At 36.6% G+C, this 9,698-nt stretch overlaps 1 long non-coding RNA gene across 1 annotated transcript; it reads right to left on the reverse strand.

The window, feature by feature from the left end:
* Nucleotides 1-586: 586 nt before the first annotated feature.
* Nucleotides 587-3,947, reverse strand: LOC142107554 (uncharacterized). The gene is made up of 3 exons (XR_012679974.1): nucleotides 3,681-3,947; nucleotides 3,005-3,112; nucleotides 587-1,207 (listed from the first exon to the last, which is right to left on the reverse strand). It is a non-coding gene; the product is annotated as an uncharacterized LOC142107554 (long non-coding RNA).
* Nucleotides 3,948-9,698: the final 5,751 nt, after the last annotated feature.

Raw genomic sequence — 9,698 nt, forward strand, 5'->3', positions numbered from 1 at the left:
AATGGTTAGGACGTGGTAGGAGAGGCAAGCTTAAAAAGGTGAGTTTTGAGTGAGCGTTTGAAGGACTGCAGGTTGAGGGAGAGTTGAATGAGATGGGGTAGGGAGTTCCAAAGATTAGGGGCAGCACAGCATAAGTCTTGGAGGCAAGCATGGGAGGTGGTAATGAAAGGTGAATTGAGGTAGAGGTAAGAGGCAGAGCGGAGTTGCCGGGCAGGTTTGTACCTCGAGACAAGGTCAGAGATGTAAAGATTTTGTAAGTGAAGTTAAGGAGCTTGAACTGAATTCTGAAATGGATAGGGAGCCAATTAAGTGATTTACACAGAGGAGTTGTGGAAGAGGTGTAGCAGGAAAAATAACCACAGCATTCTGTATGGATTGAAGGTCAGAAAAATGAGAGTCAGGAAGGCCAGTGGTCAAGACGAGAAATGATGAGTGAATGAACCAGGATTTGGTTGCTTCCACAGCGAGAAAGGGGTGAATTTTTGTTATATTGCAGAAGAGAAAGTGGCAGGATTTGGTTAGGGACTGGATATGGGGGTATAGCTGAGGGCTGAGTCAAGGGTGACTTCAAGGCAGTTAATTGAACTACATTGAAAAAAGATTTATTATAAAAACATTACAGATATGAAGATATCCACTTGCTGAAACAATGGTAGTTATATGTCAAGGAGAGGCAACATTAGCAATTTTGATTCAAATTAACATTCTAGAGCCATGCAATATTTAATTTTTATTAAGCCTTATCCTACATTAAAGAATTATAAAGCAAAACATATTACAATATAATGATTATATATATGGTAGCTTATACTGCTTTAAAAACAGGCTATATCCTGGATTTAATATCTTCTTCTCCAATAGATTAAGTAAAATCTTTAACCATTTGTTTCAAAATCCATTGCTTTCTAAACACAATAACATTCAATGAAAATGGTAGAAGACAGATTTAGCAGGCATCTTAGCATTAAAAAAAAAATCACTGTCTCTTTGGGGAGAAAACAACCAGGGTTGCTCTCATTGTTTTTAGTAGAGAGGAAATAATTGAGCAGCCAAAGTGATGGGACCATGCAGTGGCACATTCAGGGTGGGAGGCATCGGGGGAGGTTCTACCCCTTAATACTTTTCACTGCCCTGTTCCCTACTCCCTCCTTCTCACTGTCGAGCATAATGTCATCATCATGTCCGAATGCTGTTCAGAGAGGAGCCACTGCCAGAAAAGAAGACAGAAATCAAGAAGACTGAAAAAAATATGGAAGGTAAGCAAATAATGGGTACAGTGTGATGAAGGGGTACAGTCTTATGAAAGAAGAGCAATGTGATAAAAGTGCAGAGTGTAATAAAGGAGCACAGTGTTAGGAAAGACGAACAATGTGATGAAGGAAGTAGAGTGTGCTGAAGGGATAACAGTGTGATGAAGAGTGAACCATGTGATGAAGGGGGAACAGTGTGATGTACATGACACAGTGGGATGAAGGAGCACAGTGTGATAAAAGGAGAACAGTGTGATAAAAGGAGAACAGTGTAATAAAGGGGGAACAGTGTGATGACGAGGAACACAGTGTGGTGAAGAGGGACACAGTGTGATGAAAGTGGAGACAAGTGTGTTGATGGAGGGGAGCAATGATGAAGGAACGGGAGCACTGTGGTGAAGGAAGGTAGCAGTGTGATGAAGGAGGGGAGCAATGTGATGAAGGTGGGGAGAAGTGTGATAAAGGAGAGCATCGTGATGGATGATTCATAATTAACAAAATTAAATTTTACAAATTAAGGTGTTTATTTAAGATGCTGATGACCTGTTAATATTTCATGTTGTCTGTGATCCTAATAGCACCTTGTAGTGGCAATACAAATGAACTTGTAATAAAGTGCATCCATCACCTATATATATTGAAGACAGCCATTTTATGAGCTGAGCTAATATTGCATCTGTTCATGGCATGATGTACTATCTTATTTTAGGGATTTCCCTTTCCTACGTCAGCCTCTCTGCTCTTCCCTTGTCTACGCTAGACTCTCTGCTCTTCCTTTCTTTCTTTAATGTAATGATATAATGTCACTATTCAATGTAAAGCACAGCTATGGAGCCCGGGATCTGATGAAAACATAAAGGTGTCTATTGAGCAGAAAATACAGAAAAATAGTATGAACCAAATATTGCTGATACTGCACGGGGATTTCTGAGAAGGCTGAATACTGCTTATGCAGGTAGAATGGTTAAATGGAGAGAAATCTGGAGAAGTAATGTCACCAGCAGTATGTGAAAGGCTGAAAGCACAGGAGAAGCTGGAGAACAAAATCATAAGGAAAGGCAACAAAACAACAATGACCACCACAGAAAAGAGAAAGAGGAAGGTATAAATAGGGAACCACCAGGTGCTGGAGATAATTGGTGCAACAGGTTAACCCCTAGTAATGAAAAGGAAAGGCACAACAGCAGAACCTCTGGTGAATAGAAGTACTGCAGATAATACATTAATGTACCAAGTCCAAGGTCCTGGAGACAGAAGGCTGCAGGCAGATCCTGACATATACTTATCATTATACTATAATGGTAATTTGTCCATTGGTAGCAAGATGTTTGTATTATGCTGCTCCCCTGTCATTTTCTGCTGGATCCGCTCCTGTGCCTGTATAGATGTACGTATATGTATTTAAGTACAAGGTATAGTTAAGGATTAACTGAGCCAAGCCTAAACCTTTTTTTAAGGGACATCCATTCAGACAATTTTTAAAAAGTTCAGAAACAGGACCACTAAATTCTAAACTGAATGTAGTGGTCCTGTTTCTGAACTTTTTCTGTTTGAAAGTTTATCATGCTCAAATAAAAAAAGGGTGACTGAAAAGATAAAACTTTGCATGAATGAAGCCTGTGTGCTGTGTGTTATTAAATTGAGTTTCAAACTTTTACAAAATTTTGAAGTTTAGGCATAAAAAATTAGCTCAACGTGATAATCACACATCTGTGAAAAATCTCTGCAACATCAGACAGTTGCTAGGTTCTAACCTGTCTGACAGCTTTCTATGCATCCATTCTGTTGTCATCTATGCACTTCATCAGGCACTCAGTGTACAAGGGTAAACATGGGTTGCTGATGAGTAGTGGTGAACATACCTAGTGAAATGCTATAAGTTAAAAGCATGAATATCCAGGGATATTGATTTTCACAAAAGACTTTTGAGAGTCTGACATTACAACTATTATGTTACATTAGCCTGTCCTGTCTACCACAAAAAGTAAATCAAATTAAACATGAATGAATCCCTGTTCAACTCATGACCAATAATTACAAGTGTTGGCATTTGGAGAGTGAAAAAATGCCAATAACCCATGGACCCAACCCCCATGGAGGCTGGAAAGCACTGTGTTTACTTATTTATATTACCTTCTTGCTTGAATGTTCATCTCTAAGGGAAGCTCTAGGAACTACTGTCACTTAATGACAGCATCAACCATTAGATTAGTCTATATTGATATGCCTATTGTGGACTCTAGTAGCCAATAGTAGTCCTTTGTACAACTATTATCAAATTAGCACTCTTGATGCTGTCTTAGCTGTAGTTGGACAGTAGTGCTAAACACTTGTACAGTAGACTCCGTTTGGCTGCTAGAGACGACCATAGCTTATGTTACTGATGAGTTTGAGTACAGTGCTGGTAAGAGCATTAACACCTGGCTTTACCTGACAGAAGGCAATGTAGAGAATCCTTAGGTGGGCACCTGTGGACAGAAAAGAAAGCAATCAGATTTATTGGCTTTGGTAATTAAATTAACACTGTGTAATTAACTAATAGAGCTCAATTACATTTTCATTATATTGGATTCAGGTTTACTGGCCATTAGTTCCATATTTTACTAATCACCAGATTGGGATCAGCTTTACATACTACACATTATGTTTTTAATTTATAGATTGGGCTCAGCTGAATTCAAAATTCAGCCAAAATATAGGGCCAGCTTTATATACTTGCCATCAAGCAAGGATCAACTGTATTTACTAACCTTCAGAGTGCATTTAACTTTTATTTACCAGTCACCATATATATATATATATATATATATATATATATATATATATAGTAGACACTAGACTGGGCTAAACTTTGTTAAGTCAAAAGGGTTCTGCTTTTTTATTTTTTATCTCTAAATGCCATAGTACAATTATATAACATACATGAAAATAGATAATCAGGGACAGAATAGAAATAATGTGAAAAACTATTTTGTCAACAAGTAATTATTGCAATTTTCCATTTTTATAGGATATTGTTAAATAAGTGGGAATGGAAGGAAAATGTATGTAGTAAGGGGTAAATACTATTTGGGGGTAGTGTGCTCCCTAATAAAAGTTCAAGAATAATCTCTAAAACTTAAAACAGCAATTTCAACAAAAATGTAAGCTATTAGATGGGAATAAATTGGGAGACAGTTAAAATTAAAGGGCTGAAAAGACAACAAGAGAGACAAAGAGAGAACAAGGGGTCCTAAATTTCTAAAGTTTTTGCCTCTATTTTTAGATAAGAAGTTATATTTTTCCTTTGAAGCAGTTAACCATATCTTATTCAGAAAATGTAAATTAACCCTTACAGTGCTTCTGAATCTACTGCAGCAGTCAAACTCACTAATAACTAGCACACAAGTCAAAACATACATATATACAAAATCAGTGAGTTACTCTGCGCTATATATCACCCAAAGGAAAAAATAAAAAATTGAATAGATACTTATATTCAAGATTTATTTTGACATACGGTGTATCTTCTCAGATCCTCAAATGGTAATGGACCTTAAAGAGAAATATACAGGATAATAAGATACCTATTTTCTGTATGAACAATGTGGACTGATAACACTTGGCTCATAGCAGCTAAACATTATGAAAAACTAAAAAAAAATATAGAATAATAATACAAACAACTAACCTCTACCTTGGTTACAGTAATTGCAACTATAGCATAAGATAAATAAATAATAACTGTTGAGGTCAGGTGGATCTCTAGAAACCAATAGTAAAATCTACTGACTGAGCGAACAAGTGGATTAAGCGTTTCAAAAATTGGTATGAACCGGCTTCTTGTGTTTCTATATGGGGTAATGGTGTTTAGACATCTAGATATAGAGTGCATCCCTCTCCCTTTATCCAGGATATACAGGCCAGCCCTCTGTCAGCAGAATGGGGCATATAATCCCTGCTTTGTAACAAACCTCAACATTACCATCAGGACCTCTAAGAAAATTTAGAAGGAAAAAAAAACATAATAGGAGATAAATAAATAGCTGGTGGTGTACTGCTTCCAATGTATGATTATATACTTGGTTATTAATTGCATAAATGAACACAGAACATGTGAAGACTACAAGGCTGGTAGAATTGCAAAATAGGAACACCTTAGATATTGCATGCAGCCAGGGAAATAAGAAGGGTACAAACAAATTGCAAGCTGCAGATGCCAATCAGTGGTGCCTATTTTCTTGGTTAGGGTCCTTACATACACAAATATTGCATGACATATTTGTTGTAGTTGGCATCATAATTTGCATTATACTGTGTCTCAGTGTGCTTCTATTACTGGTCAAATGCTGCATGCGCAAAGCAAGTAATGATTTGGAAAATCTAATAACATCTACAATATATAGTAGATCAGGAGGAAGAAATAAACTAGTTAATGAGTATTCAATATCTGTATCTGCAAATGCTGTTAAACCTGTTAGATGAAGATCCACCTCCCCGCCTACTATTCGTGACTGGTTTAAGAGATTGGAATTCTATAGGTCTATAGGGGAAATACTTCTCTCAGTGGCAGACTCATTTCAAGTGTACTACGCCATTTGGGGCCCCTAATTCGAATTTACAGAATTTGCAGTATTCTCGGTCCTATCCTCTGCAACATCTTCTTAGTTAGGATTATACTGTTTTTTAAGACTGTAGAAGTTTTTCTGCAACACCATTGGTCCTCTGAGAGTTTTCCCCACAAGCTTAGAAATATACCGGTACATAAATGCTCAGTTACTCCCCCCCCCTCTCTCCCCTCTTGTCTTCACCTTTCCCATTCCCCTTCTGCCTTTTTGTTGTCTGCTGTCCAGTTGTAAGACTTAAATATACTTGGCTGCTGTTACTCTTTCATGCCTCCACACTAGCCTGGGGCCATTAAGCTCTTCATATGTACCAATACACCGAGAAATGTAACTTTCATTGTGCCTCTAATAAGACCTGTTTGTTTTTCAAAACCCAATACAAATTTAATATAGAATATTTGTCTGGAACCTTATGTGGATCCTTATGAAACCATAATATAGCAGAGAATTTTGTCTGTAGCTAAAACACTTTATGTAACTAAGGATAGTGCAGGAGGAGGTGGTAAAATCAATTAACAAATTGAAAAGCAATGTCTGCTTTGTATACTGCATGCAACTTAGACTAAGTGCTGGAGGACATTGCATAGCCGTTAAATGGAAAGGTGCTTATACACCCACAAAATGCAGGCACTCTCTAGTTGTGTGCATTGAGCATGGGCATGGAGATCTTATCCCTTCAACAAGGCCTAGGCTAAAAATACTCTCCTCTTTTATTATGTTTCCTTACTAATTATAGTGATATTTATTATGCATAAGTTGCCTTAATGGTTATTATGGTGTTTGTGCATATGCATTAAAATCTCAGCATAAAATGGCAGTTGAGTAAAATTAAAATTACATTTTTCTTTTGTATAATGTGGATGCTTAAAATGGGAAATTTTGCAAGTGTTAAACATTTATAGATTTAGATGTGGGTTTATTTTTATTTAAAGCTTGCTCGTTCCTCGATATTTTCTAGTAAGATCATGAGGCATAAGGTAATTGCTAAATACATTAAAAGATTGGATAAGGGAAGTGGATGCAAGTCATGGAATCTTAAGATACTGTGTAATTTTTGCATCTATGTTAATTTTATGAATTAATTAATTGATTAGTACTTGTAAAATGATTGGTCCTTAATATATGCTATGTGAAATGCATCTTTTAATTAAGGCCAGGGAATCACTGAAGGCACTAGAATTTCTGCTTTGATGTTCTGCCGTACAGTCTGTATTCTTTGCTATAAAATGAAGAAAATATTTGTAACAGCATTATCATCATCAACATTTATTTATATAGCACCAGCAAATTCCGGAGCGCTTTACAATTGGGAACAAACATTAATAAAACAATACTGGATAATACATACAGACAGAGAAGTAAGAGAACTCTGCTTGCAAGCTTACAATCTATGGGCATTTTCTTTGTACCTCATTTTATGGAATAAATATATTCCACAACAGGCTGTGAATGTCTAGCCGTATGACTCTCAACCCTTTGGTCCTGGATGACTACTTTTGACCCCTGGCTATTCTCTGGACTCAATCAGGACTCTGGATTTCCAGTCTCTTCTATAGAAAACACCCTTGCAACTAATGGTACTAAGACTGTTTATATTCTACTGAAAATTAGTACTTACCTGTTAAACTCTGTATCATCTCAATGTCTTCCAGACCTTACATTAGACATATTTGTTGAGAAAAAAGGTTGAATAAGGTCGGCCTAGATAGTGCTCAACCTTCATCCAATGGATGTGCAGGGCAAAGGGGAAATGTAATGTGAACCCCTAAGGCACATTCCAATGTAAGAAATACAGCTATTGTGAAAACATTAAAAGAATATGTAAGGAGCAATGTAAAGAGAGAGATGATAGTAGCTAAAAAACATTTACTCTATTACATACACAAAATCCTAAAAAACATCAATAAATTGTATAAAAAAATATTTAATCTAACATTAATAGAAAATAATTATTTCTTTACCTAACACATTAAATAGAATGATACTATGGAATTCAACCAGATGAATACAATAACATTAAAGTGATTAAAGTGCTATACAAGTCCATAATTCTGTGTTTATTAAAACAATTTAAAAGAATATATAATGTAGCTATCATTAGATAACAATTGGTAATTTAGAGGGTGTAGCAAAGCTCTATAAGACATCGCTTACAACCTCATTCATTGGTGAATCTGTTCACACAGAGGTAACCATCAATGAGAAGGATCCTTGAAATTTTTAAAATCATAAAGATTTATATATCAAATCAGAAAGTTATAGATTCCAAGGACCTCACTGACTAGCTAAGCATTCTAGACAAATGTGCTTAGGAAAAGGTTAAAGAGAAAGTATAAGTTCTTTAGTGAGTAGGAATCACTGACCAGTCTTTTTTAGTAGCTCGCTGGCAGGGAGGACCTTCAGGGGATGGATTCTGAGTAAAATATTGCAAGAACAGTCCTGAAAGGATCTAGATAGAAAGCAGTAACAGTAATGATTGTCAAAGGTAGATTAAGAGCAATATCTAGGCTGGATAACTTGATTCAGCTAAACAGAAACTGGTAGTTTTTCCAACAAATGTATGGTTTTGCTATAGCTAGAGCCTACGGGCCAGTTGTTTAGGTCCAGCGTTAAAATAGAGGTTGTAAAATGGAGGTTGTGGGATTGCAGAAGACATCAGGCACTTTCTCCTTTTTCTCTTAGCTTCACTAATAATGAAGGGAGACCGGTGAGAGGAGGCACTTAAGAAGTCTGTACTACTACTTTTTGGCATTATAACCAGGACTAGACATGGACTGGTGAGAAAATTTGGTAACTAGTCTGGAGCTGGGTCACCTCTTCTAGAGTTCAGGGATGTATTTCTGTGTTTTGCTGCAAGTAGCCTTTAGATCTCTCTCTCCACTATTCACAGATGTGACCTGGGTACAATAGAACCACACTAGGACCGTGTAATGGGATGCTCAAGTACAGGGATTGAAAGAACAGACAGACTCACTTGTTCTAAATAGTTGATGGTTTATTACAAAAAGGCAGAAATTACTCAGCTTTTTTAATGCAGTTGCACATAAGTCCTTCAATTTTCCATCTGGGGAGCCCCATTGTCATAGATTCAGACACCTGAACAATAGTCAAGATGATGACTGGATAACTTCTATCACAGGTTCAAGGAGAGGCTAATTAATTGTTTACAATTTTTCCTTTTATAGTTAAAGCCAGACTTTGGCTGCCCAGACATACATCCAACACATACATATATGGTTAAATGCTAAAATAGCATGTCTAAGTATTTCACTACAGCTTCTTGCAAGATACTTCCTGTGCTTTCATGTGACTTCCTTACCTTTCGTCCAGGTGCATTGTCTAACCAAATGTCACATTCACTATATATATTCTGCATAGGTCACATACACTACTAACCATTCACTTACAGACCGGCACTAGCTGGTGGTATCGGAGGGGAGAAGGTGAAACCAGCAAAAAAACTCCCAAAAATGGAGATTCAGAATTCACAGGTAGTTAGTAGACATTTTCACAACAATTGTTGTAGCTGATATGGTTTATGTAAGTAAAATATTATTTTAGAGTTTTTCTAGTGTGGAGCTCTGAGTAAAGAATAGTACTTTGCAGTGCAACCAGGCCACACCTCCTGGGCTCAGCTTTTTAACTAGCATACTAGGCAACACATGTGAAGGAGTACATGTTAAGTATGTTTATATGACTTCTGGACCAAAGTGGTTGTTAATTGGGACTTTAAATAACAATACATATTTGCCTATTTCATCTGCAGTGCAAGTTAGCTATCATAAATTACATAATATGTATGAATGATTTAATGTATTCTGTTGAAAAGAGCTAGTTTTACTAT

Source organism: Mixophyes fleayi, chromosome 1 (genome assembly GCF_038048845.1).
Source record: "Mixophyes fleayi isolate aMixFle1 chromosome 1, aMixFle1.hap1, whole genome shotgun sequence".
Lineage (NCBI taxonomy): Eukaryota > Metazoa > Chordata > Amphibia > Anura > Limnodynastidae > Mixophyes > Mixophyes fleayi.